General features: G+C 41.9%; 1 protein-coding gene across 8 annotated transcripts in view; it reads left to right on the top strand.

Annotated features, from left to right (window-relative positions):
• Window positions 1–24,388, top strand: part of SNTB1 (syntrophin beta 1) — a 240,207-nt gene that overhangs the window by 112,413 nt on the left and 103,406 nt on the right. The window lies entirely within an intron of this gene.

Here is a 24,388-nt window from a genome sequence, read left to right as displayed (position 1 = left end):
CAAGATGAGCCAGTATTTGGGGTCCCTATTCCCCCCAAAGTTTTCCTTTATCTCTGCTGACAGAAAACATACATCTGGAAGGAAAATAAAAGACGTGTAGAGAAGAGAGAGAGAAATTGAGCCAGAGAAGGGGGAATCGTGGTGACCTTTGCATCCTCATTCAAATGCTAGAAAAAGAAACAGCTCGACTGGCCCTTATTTACAAATGAGTGGGACAGCTGCAACCCCACCCCAACCCAACGAGGAAGTATTTGGCTGGGTTCCGAGCTGCTGATGGGGAAAACCCAAAGGAAATAAGAGCAGGGAGAAAGTTGCCTCCTTGGCTCACAGCTGAGTGCTTTTTTTGTTCTCTTCCCAGTAAACTTATGCTAAGGAAGCTGCTAGCCCTTCTGACCCCAGTCAGCTGCAGGGTCTACCCTGCTCCCCGCCCGTCAGTTCTATCTGCATAGGGATCAGAGATCAGCCATTGTATGAGCGAGCCAGGGGGTATTAGCAAAAGATGAATCTGAGAAGGCAGATTGGGAAGGAGGCAGAATTCTTAGATGGTCCATTCCCACCCGTTCTCTGTTTTGCTTCCCCTCCCCCCAATTTCTACCACTTTCCTGGGCCTCCAGTTGACATCCTGGTTCCTGAGTTTCCTCTTCCCTGGGCTTTTACCCACTCAGTCAAACAAGTCCTTTCTCCCAAGGGTCTGAGGTCTAAGGTTTCAGATCTGATGAATTCATAATTTATCCAGTGGCTATCTTGTGCTGGGCAGCATGCTAATTACTTCAACCCAGAGACTGCAAAGTGGCAGCCTTTAGGTGTCCCCAGCCCACAGATATGTTTTTTTAGTGGTCTATCTAGGGTTGCAAAGAAATTTGAATTAGTTGTTACATTGAATAGTCAGAAAATTTCACATTAAAAAGCCAGATTTCTGGACTTCCCTGGTTGTCCAGCGGTTAAGACTGTGTGGTTCCACCGCAGCGGGCACAGTTTCAATTCCTGGTCAGGGAACTAAGATCCCGCATGCTGCATGGTGCACCCCCCCAAAAAAAAGAAAAGAAAAAAAAAAGGTTTCTGCAACTTTCACATGGGCTATAAGAAATTACTTTATTAAAAAAAAAAGCCAGATTTCTACATTTCTAGAAAAATAAGAAGATCTAATGATATCATTAGGCCTATATTGCTGCAGGCAGGCCTCCCATCTATAGGAGCCCAGTAGAGTCTTATCCTTTGAAAAGGGAATGAACTCTCCTAGTCACTCCTTTTGCCTTACACTTAGGGGATTCCGTTGATTACCTGTCTGGGTCTTCGCATTTCCTGCCTTGTCCTTGAATTTGTAATCATGTTTAGTCCTCTGAGTTTCTAACATCATCCCCACTCTACAGATAAAAATAACTGAGGCTCAGGGCTTACGTAAGTTCCTGTGGTCATATAGTTAATGTATGATACAACTGGTCTTTAATGTCATGCCTATAGAATGGGTGACAGTGTCAGTTTACCATTCCCAGAAAAATACAGAGACTAGAAAACTCGGGATATTGTAGAAGTGGTTAATACATTAGGGAGAGAGTTTGAGTAGATGATTTCTAGGGTTCCTTTCAACGGTGGACTTACATGCTATCATATTTCTCCCAATCATTTAATTACATTGTAAAGAATATTTGGGGAGATATCAGGCCTTAGTTCAAATATTGGAAGCTTCATTTTGTCAAGCCAGTAGAGAGGATGCATTTAAAAAAATTTTATATTATTGAAGTATCGTTGATTTACAATGTTGTGTTAATTTCTGCTACACGGCAAAGTGATTCAGTTATACATATATATACATTCTTTTCCATATTCTTTTCCGTTATGGTTTATCACAAGATATTGAATATAGTTCCCATTTTTAAACTTTTATATCGGTGCTCTTCAAGTTGACCATTGATAAGTGTATGTAGGGCCTCCTAGGTGGTAAGGGAAAGCCGGTCCTGCTGGGGTGTGAGAACCAGTAGGGCAAGACTGAAAAAGAGAATCCAGCTAAGCCAGAGGGTCCAGGAGGGGATTTTGGTCCAAACAGATACAAAACTGCTGACAGTAAATTAACCTTTCACAATGTGCCCGTGTATCAAATCACCATGATGTGAACTTTAAATATGTTACAATTTTGTCCGTTATACCTCATTAAAACAGAAAAAAAGAAAAAAACCCCAAAAGACTAGGGGTTTAATTGAGTCTTGACCCTGGTTGAATAAAAGAAGAAAAGGAAAAAGAAACATATTTTATGGAACTCCAGTCACATGCCGGGCAGAGTATAATCTACCAGTCAGAAATATGGACTCTGCAAAATTCAACTCTGTGCTGAGTATGAGACACACCTAACACAAAGTGATTTTAAAAGGCCAAAAATATAGGCTGGGCAGATTATATAAGGCAAATGCAAACTAACAGCAAAAACAGAAAGCATCAGTTTTGATCTTGATATGTGACAGGGCAAAGTGCAGACTGAAAAGCACAGAACAAGACAAAGAAGAACTGGTTTATGTTAAAGGCCAGAGTTCACAAGGACCAGAATTCAGCAGTTATGCATGCACATCAGGTGACACAGCAGCAACCTTTACAGCAAAATATGCAGAAAATGCAGGAAGAAATAGAAGCATACTAAAATTAGGTAGTTCAATACTACTCTCAATCCAAGACAAGGCAATTGGACAAAAGATAAACAAAGATACAGAAGACCCAAATGACATAATTAAGGGATGTCTGGACACATCACAGTCTTTGTACCCTGATAATAAAGAGTACACTTTTTTTTTTCTAATCCACATAGAACATTCACAAATTAACCATAGATTGTCACAAAAAAAAGCAGTAAGTTCCATAAGGTAGAAGTAATACAAACAACATCCTCTGATGATTGTGGAATAAAACTAGAAAATCAATAACTAAACTAAAGCACAGAAAGCCTTTCTTCATGGAGTTTCAAAAGCTCTCTCTGAAATAAATAACTCTTGGGTCAAAAGGGAAATAGAAACTGAAAGTGTACCATTTTTAAAAATAATGAAAATTATGCAAATATTAAATATAAAAGGGAAAGAAGTTGAAAGGGAGAGTGTTGCCTCTTCTGTCAGCTAGATCTACGGTGGAATCTTAGCTCCACCACTTACGTGTGAATTTAAGCAAGTATCTCATTTAATCCCGATAACAACCCTAGCTCATAAGTACTCCAATCTCTATTTTATGGACAACGAAACTTCGTTCAGAAACAAGAGTTGAAGCCAACGGGAAATCTGAGATTCAGACCCAGGCCTGGCTGGCACCAAGCTCAGTTTCTTAAACATGACACCCCATTGCTTCCGATTTTAGCGCCTGGCAGAACAGCTCACCTGAACTGTAAGCACCATGACCAGGAATTAACAGTCTCCTGGATGCTAAAACCTCAGCATCTTGGGGCTAATCCCCTCGGTTGGTGACACACAGCTACTCATAGTTTGCATTAAAAGCTCTAATGTTCGGGCTTCCCTGGTGGTGCAGTGGTTGAGAGTCCGCCTGCCGATGCAGGGGACACGGGTTCATGCCCAGGTCCAGGAGGATCCCACATGCCGCGGAGCGGCTGGGCCCGTGAACCATGACTGCTGAGCCTGTGCTTCCGGAGCCTATGCTCCGCAACGGGAGAGGCCACTGCAGTGAGAGGCCCGCGTAGAGCAAAAAAAAAAAAAAAAAAGCTCTCATGTTCAATTTCTCAAATTGAAACAGCCATAGAACAGCAGGTAGCATTGCTGCTCTTTGTGTAAAAAAGGTCACCCAGCAGGCACTGAATACACAAGAATATGTCACTGCTAGTGTTGGTTGTCAATGATTACAATAGTTCTTTTGTCACCTCGTAAATATCTCCTGTGTTTCACAGTCAGCTCTTTGCCATCATGGCCACTGCCCTAGTCCAGGCCCAGACTATCCCAAGTCCTCTGGACTATTGGGACATATTTTCTACTGGATGCTTCCAAGGTTCTAGTTTGCCCCTCCCCCATCCCCTAGCATCTACCCTACTCTCAGCTAGTTAAGGGAGTGTGAAACACTCAAAATTTATCCATTTGGTCAACGTGGCTTCCGTCACCTTCACTAATCATGAAACTCCTCAGTATTGCATAAAATCCCCATGAGATTTTGGATCTTTCCTAACTGTCCAGCGCCTCTGCATCTCATCCGTTATGCTCCAGGAACCCTTCAACAATTTCTGCACACCCTACACTTGCCACCCTGACAGCTTCCTAGTCACCCTTTAAGCCTCAACACAGGGGTAGCACAGGTCCTGCTAAACATTGTGTATAGATCCGTTCATGATAGCATCCTTTATAATGACTTGTGATTTTTTTTTCCTAACATGATTACCCAGTTCTTAAAGCCAGAGGACCCTTGAGGTCTGGGATTCCCCATGCTTTTACTTTGATATCCCAGCTTTCTAAAAATTATTATGAAGAGAGGGAAGCAGCAAGTGATAGAGTAAATGGAGGGAAATATTAACAATAGGTACACCTGGGTATTCATATATTCTTGGCACAATTGCTAATTTTCCAAGTTTTCTCTAAACTTGAAATTATTTCCAAATAAAAAGTGAAAGAAAAATCCACACACTGCCAAAAGTAAGAATCCCAGCTTTCTAGAACATTGCTTGATATAAAGCAGGCATTCAAAAATATACGATGTTAATAAATGATAAATGGCATATTTATCTGCCCAGTTTTGCTATTCTTACCTTTTCAAAAACTTCTTTTTAAAAAAATCTTCTACTAAATATTCTTGCAAATAAAAGAAGAAGCACAGTTCTATCCTGCCACGCTCAGCAAATTTAAACCAAGACAATTCATTAACCAAGCCCGTTGAAAGCAGATGGACCAATGCAGTGGGTGTTGTACAAAGCTTTGTTCATGACTCTGTGTACTAGTAACAGATCCCACTGTAGATCTTCATGGTTAAATTACAGAGCACACAATCTTTCTTGAAAAACAGTGCACATCTCTAGTTACAGCACGTAAGTGAAAAATGCACAGAAAGCGTCGTTGTGGTTTCAAGTGGAAAAGCTTCGCTCATCACACCATGATTCAGAGGGATGGGATCTCGTAATCCTATAGGACCCATGGATTTGTTCTCACAAAGTGCCCTTGGTGATATCCGCATAATCCAGTGCCCAAGCTTCTGCCACAGAGGATCAGAAACCTAATTGGAGGCACAGTGACGTTGGATCCATCTCTAAGGGGTGGACTCATATTAACCAAGCAAACTAGGGTTTACTTGTAACGGGCAGTGCAGTTGTCAAACAGATGTAAACACCTGCATGGGAGGATCTGTGTGTCCCCGTTAGGGGCAGGCCGTATTAGAAGACAAATGTAAATAGTAAGCAGAATACCAGAACTCCAAGTAACAAAAACACCGTGGACTTTCAAGGCAGCCTAAGCAATGCATTCTCTCCATGTAGGCCAGCTATGTGAGAAATTAGATTGTCACCAAGGTTATCAGTACAAGATATGCCAATCGACCATAAGAAGTATATTTTCCATGAGGAAGCTGGAAGCTGTCCTTTCCTACATCAGAAGAGCTTTGCCACGTGGCCGTTATGTTAATTTCTGCTCTACTCAGACTCCCATCTCCTTTGGTCTGTATGTAAATGGCCCGGGGTTCCCCCAAGTGGCTCTCCACTGTCCCCTTAATTTCACATGATCTTATACCTGATGGGGATCAGAACAGTGGACTGAATTTTTGCTGATCAAATTATATGATTTTCCAGCCCTGGCTCCCTGAATTTGCTCCAGTATCCCCTGGTTCAGAGTTTTAGGTGATCCCAAATACTTCAGTTACACATTTATAAACAGATGGTCTTTTAGTGACCCCCAGCGGAACAGTAATCATTTTACTGGTTTCACCTTATTTTCTCCTTTTCCCACTGTCTGGGGACACATTATTGTCGCCCCCCCCCCCCATATCTTATGTAGAATTCTAAACTATACTCTTTAAACTTAGAATACTAGTGAAAAATCCTCTCCTGTGGTACATCCAGAAAGATGATTCATGAGGTACTTATAACCACCTTGTTTCCACAGTAAGTCCTTGCGTATGAAAAGTGTTCCTCCTGTTAAGAGGCTCACAAAACATGTATTTTCTTGGTTCGGTTTTCTTCACTCTTGGTTGGACACATCATGGTGGCCTCATAACTGAAAATACCACCAGCAGATCATGATTGATGTTACATTTTGGAAACAAAGGAAAAATGAAAAATCAATTATATTGGTGCTGTAGTAAGTGGACACAGTTTAAATATCTAAAACAGAGGCCCAGATTAACTAATATCAATGAATAAAACTCTAGATTGAAGTTAGAAAATGTGAGTTTGAATCCCAATTCTGTTACTTATTCCCTTTAACTTGAGACAGATTATCTAATCTCTCTGATTCCCAGGTTCATCTATAAAATATGCTTTAAAATACTGACCACATACGATTGTTGTGATGATTAGATGACTTAATGTAGATATCCTCTAATTCCTGGCAGCATAACCATGGCATAAATGCAGCTTTCGATCAAAATATCCTTATTCCTGCGTGCAAGAGGGGTGGGGGGAGTTTTTTCCAGCAGAGAAGTTTCCAGGTGATCTCCCCAAGCTGTTGAGCAGAGGCTGTTTTGTAAGACATTCTTTCACAGAGGGGTTTAGCCTTTTGAGACGTCTGGCTCTCTGCAGAAACTTCAGTTGCAGTTTCCCAACTCCTGGGCTCACGAAGCCTTAGCTGTCATTTATGTATCAAGACGGTCCTCAGCCCCCCACCACTACCTGATGCACTCTCTGACACCACCCGACTCCACCCCGTTTCATCAGGGATGCCTCATGGTCAGACTGAATATTCACGCTCCTGGTTTTCAATGCCCTTGTACCCTTTTTTTTATACCTCGGAGTTTCCTTTTCTTTCTTGCAAGCTCAGTATTACATTAAAACATAAAGAAGCAAACTTTTCTTATTATATCTTATCCAGCATATCTAGGTGTTCATAGCAGAAGGGTTTCTGAATCTGTGTAGACCACCATTGTGCTGGAACGGGAAGCCTCCTCTCATGACTGCAGACTTGCTTGTAATTGGCCATGTGTATCATGAACAAAAGTCAATGTTCTATTTTTTCAACTTATTTAGAAAAACAAGTTAAACTTTACCATCATGTTGAAAACTAAAAACAAACAATTTGAGTATTAACCTTTGGATGATCTACCACTTTCATTTGAAAATGTGGGCTTCCCTCTACCACCAAGAGCACAATTTTGGTCATGCTTATTCATCTGTCTATACCTGTCCGTTTAGCTATCTATCTATCTATCTATCTATCCATCTCTGTATCCATCTACTTATTTATCATCTTCATCAATCACATATCTATCTATATCTATCTATCTATCTAGTCATCTCTCTATCCATCTACTTATCATCTTTATCAATCACATTATCTATCTATCTATCTATCTTTCTTTCTACCTATCTTGCTCTCTGTTCTTGTCTCTTACTCAGACAAGCCCAGTGAACTATTTTGTTACTGTAGGAAGAATACACATAAAACAAGAGATGGCCTTGGTGTTTGTTTCAACTGTGCTCACGTTCTGCATTTGGGAAACATAGGAAATGGAATATATACTATTATTTCAACAATTTGTTTAAAGATAATGGGAAGGGGAAATTCAGGGAGATTGGGCTGAATTAGTCAGAAATCTGACATAGGAAATAAAGTCCTAATCAGTTGTATTGTTTTTAAGTGTACATAGTGAGACAAAGGAGGCATGCCTCACAGCATTCATAAAACAGACCTAAGAAAATAGGTAAGATGCTCCCTTTTTAAAGTTATTTTAAATGAAAGTTTAAATTTTATCAAAAAACAATAAAGGCAGATAGTTTAAAAATCAAATAAATCTAAAAGATTTGTTTTACAAAAAAAGCAATGGATTCTTACCATTAATCTGCAGCCCATTTGTAAACCAATCCAGAGACTCATGTCTGAGATCTGGGAAATTTCCTCATATTATTTATTTGATAAAATTCTCCTCTGTTTTCTTTGTTCTTTCTCTCTGCCTCCCGTGTTGGAAGGATATTGGACCTCCTAGATTGATTTTCTAAGTCTGTTTCTTTCTCTATTTCCACCATATTTTTTTACTTTATTTTTTGACCATTCTCATGAATATATCTTGTTTAAATTTCAGCTATTATATTTTAGCTCTTTTTGTTCTCTGAATGTTCTTTTTTAAGAGAATTTTGTTCTTGTTTTATGGATCCCATATTTTCTCTTACTTCTTGTAGACTATTAATTAGTTTTGTTTATTTTTCATTGTGCTCTTTGTTTCTCCAGTTACCTTATTTCTGCTTGTTTCGATTTCATATTCCTTGCTGGAGGTTTTCCTCAAATGGCTGGTGACCCATTGCTATCTGTTCATTTTTTACATGGAGAGACTAAGAAGCCTGTTGGAACCTATGTGTGTGAGGAGTGGGGCTTAATCATTGTTGAGAATTCATGCACAGTTGCTGCCTGCTGAGTCAGCCATCCTAAGAGGCCCCTTCTGATTCTGCAAATGTTGGTGTTTGGAAGTTTGAGTTACTTAGGGGAGAACCATCTAGTCTTTCTGTGGGTGTGGGTGGTGGGAAGAGTGGAGAACCTCCCTCTGCCAGCTTTCTCACTGTCCCACCACTCAGCTTGCAGACCTCACACAGGACCCTTGTTTTGAGCCCTGCATCATCCCCAGTCCTCTCTCTGGAGGTTCCAAGCCGCTGCAGGTTTGCAGATCCAAGGGGCTCACACTTCACTGAAATCCTGTCTTCAGCCCTTCAAATTGTAAATTCCTTGCCTCTTAGTAAGGAATTAAGAGGAATTCCTTGCCTCTGACTCTGTAGTCAGTTACCTGGTTCCACTGCCGTCGGTCCTTCACACATGCATTGAACTCTTGCCTCTCTTATTTTCTTGTGGGTTTTATACCTATTTTACTGTCTTTTTCCTGGGATCTTTTAAGGGAGGGGAGATGAACATGGGTGGCCAAGCCACTATGTTTTTCCCAGTGAGAACCCTTACACGATTTGCATCTTTGTATACAACAGGGTGCACCAAAGGTTCATTTTAATGAGCTTAAAAAACATTTTCATAGCCTTGTTATTTTTAAGAAAATCAGTTTCCTCCATAGATACACTTCAGGACTGTATTCATCCTAATTATCATCCATTTTTAACCAGTGGGAGATGAATTAGTAAGGCTTCCCTGGCAATGGTAAGCAAGTTACAAAAGGGAATTCCAACTATCCTTAGTTAGCCTTGAGAAAAAGAGTTGAGGAGAAGACTTGCCAAGCATGGTTCTGTGATTTCATCAATACACCAGTAAAATGAGTTCATTTTAGTCCATTCCTGTGCCTCTAAACACCATTCCAGGAAAATCTCAGTTTCCCCTCTTCTAAGAGCACTTTGGGACATTGAACTTGACCATCTGGGTGCTGAGAGATTTTTGCTAATGTTGACTCTCAATATTTAGGTCTTGATCCTTTGCTCTTGATTCATTAATTGAACTCCATTTGGTTTGCAAAAAGCTGCCCCAGGATTTCCAGCTGAGATAATGAAGCTTCTGAAAATAACTCCAGTGCTCTCACGCAGGCGTTCTCTATTCAAGCAGGCATCACCTACCCGGCAATGGGGACAAGGGGGAGAGAGGGAGGCTCACAGAGCAGTCCCTGCCCTTCGGTCCTTTGACGCATGCGTGGAATTTTATTCTCCTTAGTAGAGGATGGGTTTGGGGCACAAAGAGCTGCAGACGCATTTAGAACAACACCCACTTGGATATACAGAGCCTGTGACTGTTGAGAGATACTCTGTTTCTAAATAATAGGAATTTTGACATTGCCAGTCCTTCAAACCAGGTTGAGATTTCCTTCCTTCTCTTAATTTCAACTTTTAAATAGATAGTTTTGATCATTCTTTGCTAGATGTTGAAGCGGCAGCAATGACAGAGCTCTTGCCCTGACACAGCTTGCTGTCAGGTGGGAAATAGGTGCAAGCATGCCGGCGATGACAAAACAATACTACGGAGGGTGACGAGAGAAGCGAGGGTGCTGTAGGAGCTGTCTCATGGGACAACTGCCTAATCCAAAGTTCTGGTTTTGGAGGCGGTGGGTGCAGGCAATAAGGCGTGATTGTCGGAGGTGGTGATGTCTATGCTGAGACTTGAATCATAAAATAGAAGTTAGTCAGGCCAAAGGTCACTGCAGGGAGGCAGAGAAGGGATTCTTGGCAAAGGAAATAGTATGAGTCTAGGCACCAAGGAAGAAAAGACATAGTTCTGATAAAGAACTGGAAGAAATCGGTCTCTTTGGAGCAGTCGATGAGAAGACTGTGTCAAGAGTCTGGAAGGGGGCTTCCCTGGTGGCCCAGTGGTTAAGACTCTGCGCTCCCAATGCAGGGGGCCTGGGTTCGATCCCTGGTCGGGGAACTAGATCCCGCATGCATGCCACAACTAAGAGTTCACGTGCTGCAACTAAAGATCCCGCGTGCCACAACTGAGACCCAGAGCAGCCAAAAAAAAAAAGAGTCTGGAAAGGTTGTCACAATGTGAGCTAAGCCATTTTATGGTTAGACTTCATCCTGGGAGGGTCTGGAGCAGTGGAACAACAGGACAGAGATCCCTCGGGCCTCACGGTGAAGCAGGGGCTGGAAGCGGAAGGCAAGACTGGAGGCTGGGGGAGCGGTGAGATGGCTCTCGCAGAAATGGAGGTGAGAAATAATCCCAGCTTCTACCAGAGTAGGACAGAGGCACTAAGGAGAAGTTGGACGAATTTGAGAGATTTTAAGAAAGAGAATCTGCAGGAGTTCATGATAAAATGGACTTGGAGGGATGAGGGGAAAGAAGCTGCCCAGAACTAATCCATGGAAGCAGAGCCACACACCTGGCCACTGTTTCCTAGACGATTACACTGGCCCTGAGTGAACGGGACTGAGGACACGTATGTTTTGGTACAGGGTTGGGGGTAGGTAGAGGCTTAGAACAAGTTTAGGCCTTTGGAGATACTGCCTCCATTGAGAGTGTGAGTATGACACCTTTGGATGGTTTTATGTCCCTACCTGGATTCACAAGCATCCTGAGGACCAGTAGCATGACTTGGCTTTCTTTCGCATTTGCCACATTTCTTAGAAGACCACATAGAAATCACTCGCTAAATATAGAAAGGCAACTGCAGTGATTCCACTCAGGGTCCTGGCAGGTGTCTGTCTTGAAGGGTTAACTGAAGAGCTTTTAATGAAGGGACTGTTTATGGAAGAGTGGGCTGGGTTAAAGGAACCAACAACGGATGGAGAGGCGCCCAGCATTTAGCAACAGCAGGAAGCTATTCCTACCTCCTGGGACCGAGGGGCAGAGGGCACAAGTTTCTGCAGCCCAGTGAGGACCCTGGGAGATGCACAGTGGCCCAGGAAGGGTTGGGGGTAGGTCAATACCCTCAACCCTTCGTTTTTTTTTTTTTTTTTTATAAATTATTTTATTTCATTTATTTTTGGCTGCTTTGGGTCTTCATTGCTGCACACCGGCTTTCTCTAGTTATGGCGAGCGGGGTCTACCCTTCGCTGCGGTGTGCGGGCTTCTCATTGTGGTGGTGTCTCCTGTTGCGGAGCACAGGCTCTAGGCATGCAGGCTTCAGTAGTTGTGGCACGTGGGCTCAGTAGTTGTGGCTCATCGGCTCTAGATTGCGGGCTCAGTAATTGTGGCACATGGGCTTAGTTGCTCTGTGGTGTGTGGGATCTTCCTGGACCAGGGCTCGAACCCGTGTCCCCTGCATTGGCAGGCAGACTCTTAACCGCTGTGCCACCAGGGAAGCCCAACCTTCTCTTCTTCTGCCCTAGAATCTCCTGTCGATGCTTCCAATTGGCTGCATGCAACTGGGAGCCAGAAGCTAGGGAGCCTGAATGATTAGTTAAGAGTTTGACATCTTGGAACACAGAGCAAGGCAGAGAAGGGCAGAGAATGAATCTGGAGGCAAACATAGAAAAAAATCACAAAAGTGTATATACATTCTGCCTTTTTGAACGTAGGTCTGATATGTTTATGACAAGTTATATACAAGTTATATACTAGTTATAAGAAAAATGTGGTTGACCCCAACACTTCGTTTCCTGATCTTGTTGGATAAAAACGTCTTGGACAGTCCCAAGTCAATATTTGTAGGTTCCTGCTTAATAAATGGTGTTATGCCCCGTCTAGAGTTTTTTGGGCCTCACACTGTTGTGGCCTCTCCAGTTGCGGAGCACAGGCTCCGGACGCGCAGGCTCGGCGGCCATGGCTCACGGGCCCAGCTGCTCCGCGGCATGTGGGATCTTCCCGGACCGGGGCACGAACCCGTGTCCCCTGCATCGGCAGGCAGACTCTCAACCACTGCGCCACCAGGGAAGCCCCCGTCTAGAGTTTTGATCGAGATTTCTTTTCACCACGGTGATGCGAGCTGGATATAGAGATGACAATTGAGAAGCTTAGAGAAAAAGACAGTTTATTTTACGCAGGCTGGAAGCTGCCAGAAGGACAGGGAAGTGGAGTGGACAGGGCAGCATAGCTAAGAAATGGCCTTGATGATCATTGTTGTCATCTCTTCGGAAAGTGGCAGAGGTCTGGAGGGGGCGTCCTCTTCCATTATGACAGAGCTGAGGGCTGGAGAAAGGGCAGGTGAGAGCAATGCTGTGACTATACCAAGCTGCTTTTGACAGTGAAGTCTCCATAGAAAGGCAACAGGTAGACAGATGGAGATGTGAGGAGACGGGGGTACCTTTGAGCAGTAACCGTTGGTCAGTGGGAATCAAAACTGAAAACTCTTTTTAACATTCATTTGCTCTGATCTAAAATGCCACATCATATACCCTTTAGAGACACGCTTTGACTTGAAATATGGTGCTTTTTTTTTTCCCCCTAGAATAAAACCCTCTCCTCTACCTCTGTTATGAAACACACAGTAAAGGCCAAGGAGTACAATGTGCTTCATTTCCTGTATTATTAAATATTCAGGCAATTGCAAAATGTTTCCTCATGTTACTTGGAAATGAAACACTAGATCCAGAAGTTAGAATTCTTGGAGCTATTTTCTCAAGCTCTCTGGCAATATTGTTTTACTGGATGTGTTGTGTCATCTTGAAAAGATGATTGACTTTCAGGCCAGGCTAACCTGAGTTCCATTGCTAGCTTTTCTACTTATTATCTGGGTGATTTTGGTCAATTTACTTAGCTTCTTTGAATTTTTTATATATATATATATAAAATGAGGGTGATAGCATTTCTATGTATGTGCTGTTTTAGGAATTAAATAACTTGGTATGTGCCTAGTTACCTGCCACATAGTAGGCACTTAATCCCTTCCCATTTAGCTTTTTTTCTGGTGCAGAAATAGCCAACCCTAATAAGATTATCAAGAGAGTCTTTTAGTGTCATGAAGATATGTTAAGAATGTTTTAGATAGTTTTATTAAGTACTGGGAAAGCCCTGGGAAGAATATTGAGTTCGAAAGTATAAAATACCTGTTTAGGTAGATGAAAACCCCATCGTGATTTTTATACACTTCTGTCTGATACCGCATCTGTAGTAGTTGACAGTCTGAAGAACTGGGTCAGTCTGCAAATAGTATCTTTAGATTGATTTCTCCAGGAAAGAAAGAGACAGGACTTGAATCACTAAGAAGGGGTAGACTCCTACCAAGGCCACATACAGTTTTATAGAAATATTCCAATAAGTCTTGATGGAAGAATTCTCTAGCCAGCTGTCAGATATGTAGAGAAGGAGAGTGATAGAAAAAAAAAAAGCGCATGCATGCGCCAGAGTAGGAATTAAAACCAAAATATTTCTGCGGATACCACAGTAATCCCAGGATCCTATTGACTTCAGTTTGCATCAGTTTTCCAGGCTTCACAAATCTATTATCATTGTGTCTATGTACAGAGTTATAACAGTGCTGTTGATGGGTGACCAGCAGTATAGAACGTGTATTTTAGTCATTTCTTTCTGGATGTGCAGATTCTTCTGTTATGTTCCATCCATCTTTTCTTTTTGAATTCTTTTTTTTCTTTTTAAACATCTTTATTGGAGTATAATTGCTTTACAATGATGTGTTAGTTTCTGCTTTATAACAAAGTGAATCAGTTATACATATACATATATCCCCATATCTCTTCCCTCTTGCATCTCCCTCCCTCCCACCCTCCCTATCCCAGCCCTCTAGGTGGTCACAAAGCACTGAGCTGATCTCCCTCTGCTATGTGGCTGCTTCCCACTAGCTATCTATTTTACGTTTGGTAGTGTATATATGTCCATGCCACTCTCTCACTTTGTCCCAGCTTACCCTTTCCCCTCCCCATATCCTCAAGTCCATCCTCTAGTAGGTCTGTGTCTTTATTCCCGTCTTGCCCCTAGGTTCTTCAAGACCATTTTTTTTTTTTTTTTTAGATTCCATATATATGTGTTAGCATACGGTATTTGTTTTTCTCTTTCTGACTTACTTCACTCTGTATGACAGACTCTAGGTCCATCCACCTCATCACAAATAGCTCAATTTCGTTCCTTTTTATGGCTGTTGAATATACAATATTCCACTGTATATATGTGCCACATCTTCTTTATCCATTCATCTGTTGATGGACACTTAGGTTGCTTCCATGTCCTGGCTGTTGTAAATAGAGCTGTAGTGAACATTGTGGTACATGACTCTTTTTGAATTATGGTTTTCTCAGGGTATATGCCCAGTAGTGGGATTGCTGGGTCATATGGTAGTTCTATTTTTAGTTTTTTAAGGAACCTCCATACTGTTCTCCACAGTGGCTGTATCAATTTACATTCCCACCAACAGTGCAAGAGGGTTCCCTTTTCTCCACACCCTCTCCAGAATTTATTGTTTGTAGATTTTTTGATGATGGCCATTCTGACGGGTGTGAGATGATACCTCATTATAGTTTTGATTTGCAATTCTCTAATGATTAATGATGTTGAGCATCCTTTCAATGTGTTTGTTGGCAATCTGTGTATCTTCTTTGGAGAAATGTCTGTTTAGGTCTTCTGCCCATTTTTAGATTGGGTTGTTTGTTTTTTTGATATTGAGCTGCATGAGCTGCTTGTAAATTTTGGAGATTAATCCTTTGTCAGTTGCTTCATTTGCAAATATTTCCTCCCATTCTAAGGGTTGTCTTTTCGTCTTGTTTATGGTTTCCTTCGCTGTGCAAAAGTTTTTAAGTTTCATTAGGTCCCCTTTGTTTATTTCTGTTTTTATTTCCATTTCTGTAGGAGGTGGGTCAAAAAGGATCTTGCTGTGATTTATGTCATCGAGTGTTCTGCCTGTGTTTTCCTCTAAGAGTTTGATAGTGTTTATAAGGTGAGAAATGCACCATTTTCAGGCAGATGCTTATAGTTTTTGATGTCTGTGGAGGAGAGGAGAACTAACTAAACATACGGGCGTTGAGCTGAATGAACTAACCAAAGCTCCATTACAAACCAATGTTCAGAGCAGCTGAGAGTTTTTGCTCCAGGTCTGTGTGTTGTAATGGAAAGAGTTTGTGCCTTTGAAAACAGAGGGACCTAGGTTTACATCCTGGCTCTTTGGATCTTGGACATCTTATGTTATCCCTCTAAGCCTCAGTTAATCCATCTATAAAATGGGCATTATAAGACCTACTTTTCAGAGTTGTTACACAGATTAAATACCTCTCAAAATGAGATATGCATAGCCTCTTAGATAAAGTAGGTTTTATCAGGGAATATATAAGACCAGTAAATGAAGAAGTGTACTTTCCAGGAGCATGAATTCTTCTCTGAATTTTGGGAGAATAGAATTTATTATGGAGTTCATTCACATGAATTTTAAAGCCAAAACATGGGACTTCAAACAAATTTATGCTTGGAGTTATTTTAGCTCAAACCTAGATTCCCTGAAAGTACAAGTTTACTCATTTCAACAATTAAGAGTTCTTAGAAAGTTGTTAGAAGAACCTATATATATATAACAGTATTTAGCAGATGTTGTCCGTCACATCACAGTGAAGCAATAGTAACCAGCCTAGGTAACTTAAACAGAGAGAGATTTAATATAGGGAATTCACTGCTTACAAAAAATGGGGAGCCTTTGGAATGGGTCTCCCTTAATGACCCTCAGAACTATATAATACTGATATAATCAGGAAAGTGGGGAACCGGGAGGTTGCCACTGAAACTGTTGAAATTATATAGCACCAGAGCAGTGATCCAGGAGTCAGGAAATTGGAATAAAGAGGCTGGAACCTTGCATCTGCCTTGTGACACATAGAAAGTTGGTGATTGGACACCACAGCTCCAAGCCAGCTGCCATTGCCTCTTCCTTTTGATGCTGCCAGCCTTGTTTGCCAGCAGTGGCAGTTAAAACATTAGAAGTTTGTCCTCCTCTTCACTTTCACCTCCCAGATCTCATGGGAATATATAAAACCTATATCTGGCATAATCTTATATGTCTCCAGAACCCTAGCTGCAACAGAATCGGGAAAGGTGGATAAGTTTTTCTAAGCAGTCTACGTTATAGAGAGGGTATAATGGGCTGAGTTAGCCTATTCAGAGTATCCAACACATAGTGTTGGCTACATAGTGGGAGCTCATTCTCCTCTCTTTTTCTGTAAAGACTCAAAAACAAGAGGTTAAAAGGAAATCCTGTGCCTTGATATGGTTTGGGGAATTGTGGCAAAGATAGGACCTCCTCTCCTGGATCAGTTTTGTAGAGTTTTGGAAATAGATGATAGTGGCAGGAACAGTAGTGCTCACCGCATCCATTTGTTCCTCTGAATTTCCAGGCCTTCTAGTAGTTATGTTGGGCCTTGTGACTAATTCTGTCTAATGAAATATGAGCAGAAATGATGGGCACACTTCTGGGCTGAGGCTGTGATGGGCACATGTGTTCTTGGAGATACAAGTACAAGATGGGGGAGCTTCCTGAGTGACTCCATGAGCAGATCCCCACCTTACCCACCTGGGACCCTTTATGGACATATAGCGTGTTATTTTCATAAAGTTTGGTTATGTGGGATGACTGAGGTACCAGGATCATTTGATACCACATTAAACCTATCCCATCATGACTAATGCGATCATCCTGTAAATGCGCTAACCAGTCAGTCAAGCTGATTGATATTTACTGGAAGACACCCGTGTTTCTCCTGAAGCTAGGAGTCTTCAGTAAATGAAATTTTCTCTTTCCCACTTTATATAGTTTTTAATTTAGAACGCAAAAACAACCATATAGCTTTTTTTTTTTTAGTGCATGAGCATGTGAATGAGCATGACTTAGCAAGTGAATGAGCATGACTTAGAGTTACCAGATGAAGGACCATCGGGCCTTTTCACACTCAGAACATGTGAAAAGCATCCTTTGTTGTTGCAATTATAGCTGTTGCTTTTGGGGACTGTTATTACTTGTGGCCAAGGCTCTTTCCCTCAGGGGCTAGAGGACACCTGTTTGGTCAATGAAGAACAGACTTGAAAACACTTTCCTCTCTAATTTACCTTTGCCCCTTTACCCATTCTCTCAAGTTTTCATCTATATTAGCTTCTCTACAATAATTCTCAAGCTTCTTTTTTTTAATCTTGTCACTGCATAATTGATGTGAAAATAAAGTGAGATAATGTATGTTAAAGTAGTTCACAATCTATAAAGATATAAGAATGTAAGAGAAAAACATACCTCACTGAAGATGTCTATATCTCATCACCCCTTCATCAAGGCCCAAAGAAACCAAAACTTCCCCAACTTGAGTCTCCATGTATCACCCTTTTACAGCTGTTACAATGTGATGGTGTTACATTTATTTGTGTCTTTATTTGATTAACATCTGACTCTCCCCCTAGCTCCCTGAGTTCACTGGCCATGTTTGCTTTTGCTCATCAGTGACTGGCTCAGGGCAGGTACTGAATAAATAGTCGTTGGATGTATATATGTAGGGATATATGGATGAATGGATTGATGAACGGAAGAGAGAAAAAGAACACAAGAAAGACCCAGGAGATAGGAAAGCGCTTCTCAACTTTCCTCTCCAGCATTTCTGTAGTCTGCAGGTTACCATCGATGGGCCAAACAGATGTCTAGAATTTCTTCAGCTATGATCTTTATGGTACCTTGTAAGTTCCCAAGGTACTTCTGGTTCCCAGATGGAAAAATTCTTCCTTAAAATGATTGCCTCAGTCAGTATGTTAGATTGCAAAAACCATGAGGCACCATTTATGAGAGGAAAACTACCCTCCAATTATGACCAAAGGGCAGAGAATTCATTTTTTTCAAGGGAACCTCGGTTGACCTCTGTTGGCCTCTTTGTAAGAGTTGGATAGCTTTAATATTGTGTACCTTCCCTATTTCCATGTAGCCAGTGCTCTAATTGCATGTTGTAACCCTTCAGCTTAGAATTACTTGTCTCGAAGAGCCATGAACTTGGGCCCAGAGGACTGGTCGGGGGAAGGACTGGACTAAAGACTGGCCTTGGGAAGTCAGTGTCCCTCCTCTTCCAGGAGGTCCTGGAGCTAATCAGTCCCAATGGAGCCAGAGGACCCCAGCTCCAGGCATTCTGGGAATCAGACGGAGTTTGTGCCACTCCAGGTGGTGCAGCTGTCCCTCCATTGCCCTACGTAACCCAGGCAGAGAGGATGGCTTCCAACCACAGGAAATCAAAATCCAGCCTGCAGACAGATGTTATTGAAGATCCACCCAGGAAAACAGACTACTCTGGGCATTTTAAACAGAGGCAATGAAAGGCAAGAAATTGGTTATACTGGTGAAGGAAGAGCTGAGAAGCCAACAGGGGTGATATGACCACCCAGAGCTGAGCAAGCTCTCTTAGACTGAAGGGACAAAGTAGGGAGGGGGTGTACCAGCATCCAGGGCACAGGGCCACTCGTATGGGGAGGGAGAGAGTCACTGATTAAGCATACAGATTCCTGGGCCTACCCCAGACCCACAGAACTGGAACCTCCAGAAAAAGAGCATACAAATCTGCAGTTTTAACACATTTTCTTGGCATGTCTAATCATTGGTTAAGTATAGAAAATCCTCTTTTGAAATAATCAAACAAAAGCAAAAATCCCCAAATATAAAACTTGATCCAGTAGACTTGAGATCAAATACTGGTTGTGCCGGGATTCACTAGTTTATAGCCTCGGGCATATTTGGGCCTCAGGCTCCCTATCTGTAGAATGGTAGTAATGATGTCAGCTACATTGTAGGGTTTCTAAAAATGGAAAGAACATGTGTACATGAACCCTGAATGTGGCAGAGCTGCTAGGAGGCAGATCTGGGACTTGAATCCAGAACTTTCTAGTCCGTGTTCACCATGAACTTTCCATTGAAATCTGTCTTCTTTTTGACTTCACAGAGGTGTCTACGTCGGAATTCTTTAAAGAATTTCTTAGGTGTCTCCAAAGAATTATAAATTTGATTCTATTCACAAAGCTGTAATACATGCCTACTTAGCAGAAAGTACTCAATGAATAGAGCAGTGTGTTATTTGACACCTTGCTGACGTCGTCCACCTAGAACCACCTATTCACCTCCCTACCCACTGACTCCTAACAGATGGACTTCATAAACTCCGGTCATTCTTTAGTCATCACACCAGGGGAGATATCACCTACTCTGGGAAGTCTTTGCGGTCTCCCTCTCTCAAGACAGAATCATTGCTATTATTATCCCGAGGAACCCTGGCTATCATTTTTACAGCACTTACTGTATTAAGACCAAGGCAGTAAGTGACAGAACTGGGTTTGAGCCCAGCCCTTTTATTCCAAAGCTCATATGGCATAGAACCATAACTTCACATACTCTCTCTCTCTCTCTGTCTTCAACCCCCTTCTAAAGTTGCCCTACGCAGACGTAGAGAATGGACTTGAGGACACGGGGAGGGGGAAGGGTAAGCTGGGACAAAGTGAGAGTGGCATGGACATATATACACTACCAAATGTAAAATAGATAACTAGTGGGAAGAAGCCGCATAGCACAGGGAGATCAGCTCGGTGCTTTGTGACCACCTAGAGGGATGGGATAGGGAGGGTGGGAGGGAGATGCAGGAGGGAGGAGATATGGGGATATATGTATATGTATAGCTGATTCACTTTATTATAAAGCAGAAACTAACACACCATTGTAAAGCAATTATACTCCAATAAAGATGTTTAAAAAATAAATTAAAACTGAAAAAATAAATAAATAAAAATTTAAAAATAAAATGTAAAAAAAAAAAAAGTTGCTCTAACCATTCTGGATGGGGGAAAGGGGGGAAAGCCTATTTCCTCCACTGAGCTCTGACCTTCTAGTCATCCATTCCAGAGCAAAACCCCATGTTCCATTCATTTTTGTGTCCTAGCACAATGCATGATTTATAATAGAGCAGAGGTCAAAGTATGGTCCCAGACAGCAACATCAGCGTCACCTAGGAATGTATTAGAAATGCAGATTCTTGGAAGTCTGAGGGTGGGATCAAGCCAACTCTATTCTAACAAGCCCTACAGATGACTCAGATGCACAGTCATCTGAAAGATGCACACTCCCTCCTACCTGCTCTCCAAAACACAGGTTCTCAGCCCTCTGTGTACTCTTAACAACCATTGCTTAAGCAGCTTTATAGCATGTGTGGCATCTTGTTATCATTGCCTGATTCTCTCTGTGAACTGATTTCTTAGTGCAGGTGTTTGATCTAGTGCATACTTAACTAGCCAGTACCTTATTCAGTGCCTGAGCCCTGGTAGGTGCTCAGTACATGTCTGCCAATAGAAGGGGTGAATTCATGAAGACAGGGAAGCTAGACCCATGCTTTCAAGAACACGATACATTTTTAAGAGCTGGAAGGAACTTTAGAGAACAATTCATACTAAACTGAAGCCCAGCTGAGGAGGGTTCCCAGGTTACAGCAGTGACTTAGTGGTAAAATAAGACATGAATGATGTCTTGATGTCTTCGAGCTCCTTGCTGTTCAAAGTACGATACAGAGACACCAGCAGCAGTGCATCACCTGTGGGTTTGTGAGAAACGCCACATCTCAGGCACCCCCTCCAGACCTGTTATACCAGAACCTGCATTTTACTGATTCGTCTCACTACAGTTTGAGAGGCATTTTCATTTTGACTCAATCACTGAGCTTTCACCAAATTAATCTCTCATCCTTTGGTTGACTGTCCTTGTTTTTGTTTTCTAAAGATGAAATTCAATTTCCTAGTGAATCCACGTATGTGAGGAATTTATTAAGGAGGGGATGGTGGTGGTGAAATTAATTAAATTCACTCAGTGCCTTGGAAATAAAGCTTTAACAAATGATCAGAAAAAGTTCCTTCAGTGCAGATGGGACGACTGATTTCTCGTTTAGAACAGCACCCAACCTGGCTCAGATCCAGGCAAAATGTCAGCTGCTCCAGCTCATGAAAGGTCAACATATTGTTTCAAACAACTTTTATGAAATGCTCATCTTGGACTTCCCTGGTGGTGCAGTGGTTAAGAATTCACTTGCCACTCAGTGGTTAAGAATCTGCCTGCCGGGCTTCCCTGGTGGCGCATTGGTTGAGAGTCCGCCTGCCGATGCAGGGGACGCGGGTTCGTGCCCCGGTCCGGGAAGACCCCACATGACGCGGAGCGGCTGGGCCCGTGAGCCATGGCCGCTGAGCCTGTGCGTCTGGAGCCTGTGCTCCGCAATGGGAGAGGCCACAACAGTGAGAGGCCCGCGTACCGCAAAAAAAAAAAAAAAAAAAGAATCTGCCTGCCAATGCAGGGGACACGGGTTCGAGCCCTGGTCCAGGAAGATCCCACATGCCACGGAGCAGCTAAACTAAGCCTGTGTGCCACAACTACTGAGGCAGAGTGCCACAACTACCGAAACCCGCATACCTAGAGCGCATGCTCCACAACAAGAGAAGCCACTGCGATGAGAAGCCCGTGCGTCGCAAGGCAGAGTAGCCCCTGCTTGCCGCAACTAGAGAAAGCCTGCGTGCAGCAATGAAGGCCAAACGCAGCCAAAAATAAATTAATTAATTAAAAAAAAAAAGCCAGTTGCTGTTTTAAAAAAAGGAAAGAAATGCTCATTTCAAAATTGGAAGCACTATGAAGATGGTTATATGTAAGCCAACGCCTCAATGTCATCAACCTTGTACCCTTACTCCAGCCTGCTTTGTTCCCACAGGATCTAAGGTGGAACCATTTGAGGCTTTGTTTTCTCCCATCTGAAGTAGAGCCAACTTTCTGTTATGGTTATGGCAAAAGAATAACAGTGTGAAACAGGGAAACTCATTAGCATAAAATATTTCCCTCTAGAGTTTCAACTTCTGCCCCTAAGTCTAAGCCTAAGGGCTGCTTACAGTTAGTAAAATCATGTGACTTGAGTTCCTTATTTCCTCCAGCTGTCCAGGATGCAAAATGGCAGGCACGAGAACAAAGGAGGGAGTATTAAAAGCATGGGTCATACCCAAGTCCTGTAATTGGTTCCTTTCAAAGTTATTTGCTGTATACCATACAATACCATACTAATCAAAATCTCAGCAGGGTTTTCTATAGAAATTGACAAACTGATTAAAAAATTCGTATGGAAATGCAAAGGACCCAGAATAGCCAAGCAGTTTCAAAGAAAACAAAGTGAGACGACTAACACCACCTCTTTCAAGCATTTTTATAAAGTTACATGATCAAAACAGTGGGGTACTAACTTCAAGATAGATGACTTGATCAATGGAAAACAGTAGGGGTCCAGAAAAAGACTCATACGTAGACGAACAACTGATTTTCAAGAGAAATGCAAAAGTAATGGAGAAAGGATAGTCTTTTTAGTGAGTGGTGCTGTAAAAATGGCATGTCCAAATGCGAAAAAAACCTTCGCTCCGTACTTTACACAGTGTATAAAATTAGTTCAAATGTATCATCAACTTAAATGTAAAACTTAAAACTATAGAACTTCTAACAAAATAAGGGAAGACTTTTGTGAATTTGGGTTGGGCAAAGGTCCTATATATGGCACCAAGAGTGCAATCCATAAAGACTGATAAATCGGATTTCATTCAAATGAAAAACCTATTCGTAAGAGAATGAAAACACAAGAAAATATTTGCAGAGTAATACTTGATAAAGGACTTGTATCCAGAACAATGTATTAAAAACTCTCTAAATTTAATAATAAAAAAGGAATAATGCAGTTTTTTAAGAGCAAAAATGTATACAGACACTTCACCATAGAAGATAGATGGATAGGAAATAAGCACATAAAAAGATGTTCTACATCATTAGGCATTACAGACGTGCAAATTAAAACCACAAATGAAATAACACTACACACATTAATCTGGCTAAAACTGAAAAGACTGATCATACCAAGTGTTGACAAGGGTTTGAAGGAATTGGAACCTCCATACACTGCTGATTGGAAATGAAAAATTGTTACAAGCACTTTGAAATGCAGTTTGTCAATTCCTTAAAATGTTAAACACACGTCTATCATATGAACCAGCAATTTCACTGCTAGCTGTTTACCCAAGAGAAATGAAAGCATGTGTCCATAAAAAACCACAGTTGTTCATAGCAGCATTATTTGTAATAACCAAAAACTATAAACAACGCACATGTCCATCAAAAGGTGGTGGATAAACAAACAGTGGTATATTCATACAATGGATTACTGCTTGGCAATAAAAAGGAATGAACTGTTGACACATGCTACAACATTGTATGAATCTCAAAATAATTGTGCTGTGTGGAAGTCAGATAAAAAGGAATATATACTGTATGATTCCATATATTAAAATCCTACATAATGCAAACTAAGCTATAGTAAGAGAAATGGAGGGAAGAAGAGCCATGGAGGGTATACATGTGTCTAAATCTTGTACACTGAAAATTATGTGCAGTTTATGGGGCTTCCCTGGTGGCGCAGTGGTTGAGAGTCTGCCTGCCGATGCAGGGGACACGGGCTTGTGCCCCGGTCCGGGAAGATCCCACATGTTGCGGAGTGGCTGGGCCCGTGAGCCATGGCTGCTGAGCCTGCGGGTCCGGAGCCTGTGCTCTGCAACGGGAGAGGCCACAACAGTGAGAGGCCCATGTACCGCAAAAAAAAATTTTTAAAATTATGTGCAGTTTATTGTATGTCAATTATAACTCAGTCACGCTGTTTAAAAAGAAATGCAGTTATAGAAAGAGTTTCCAATGAACTGGACTATTTGCTGTTTGAGAATATCCTCTGCTTCTGCGCCTCTCTGTCCCTGGTCGTGGTCCCCCTGTCCCGCAGACTGGAATGCCCTCCATCCATTCTCCACCTGTCAAAATCCACTTACTCCATAAGCCCCATCTCAAATGCCTTTGTCTTCCAGAAGTATTTCCTGATCCTTGCCATCTAGCAGCTTTCCTTGGATAACCTATGCTTCTTTAATGGCATACCTGT

Source organism: Delphinus delphis, chromosome 17 (genome assembly GCF_949987515.2).
Source record: "Delphinus delphis chromosome 17, mDelDel1.2, whole genome shotgun sequence".
Classification (NCBI taxonomy): domain Eukaryota; kingdom Metazoa; phylum Chordata; class Mammalia; order Artiodactyla; family Delphinidae; genus Delphinus; species Delphinus delphis.
This window is presented reverse-complemented; position numbering and strand designations above follow the sequence as displayed.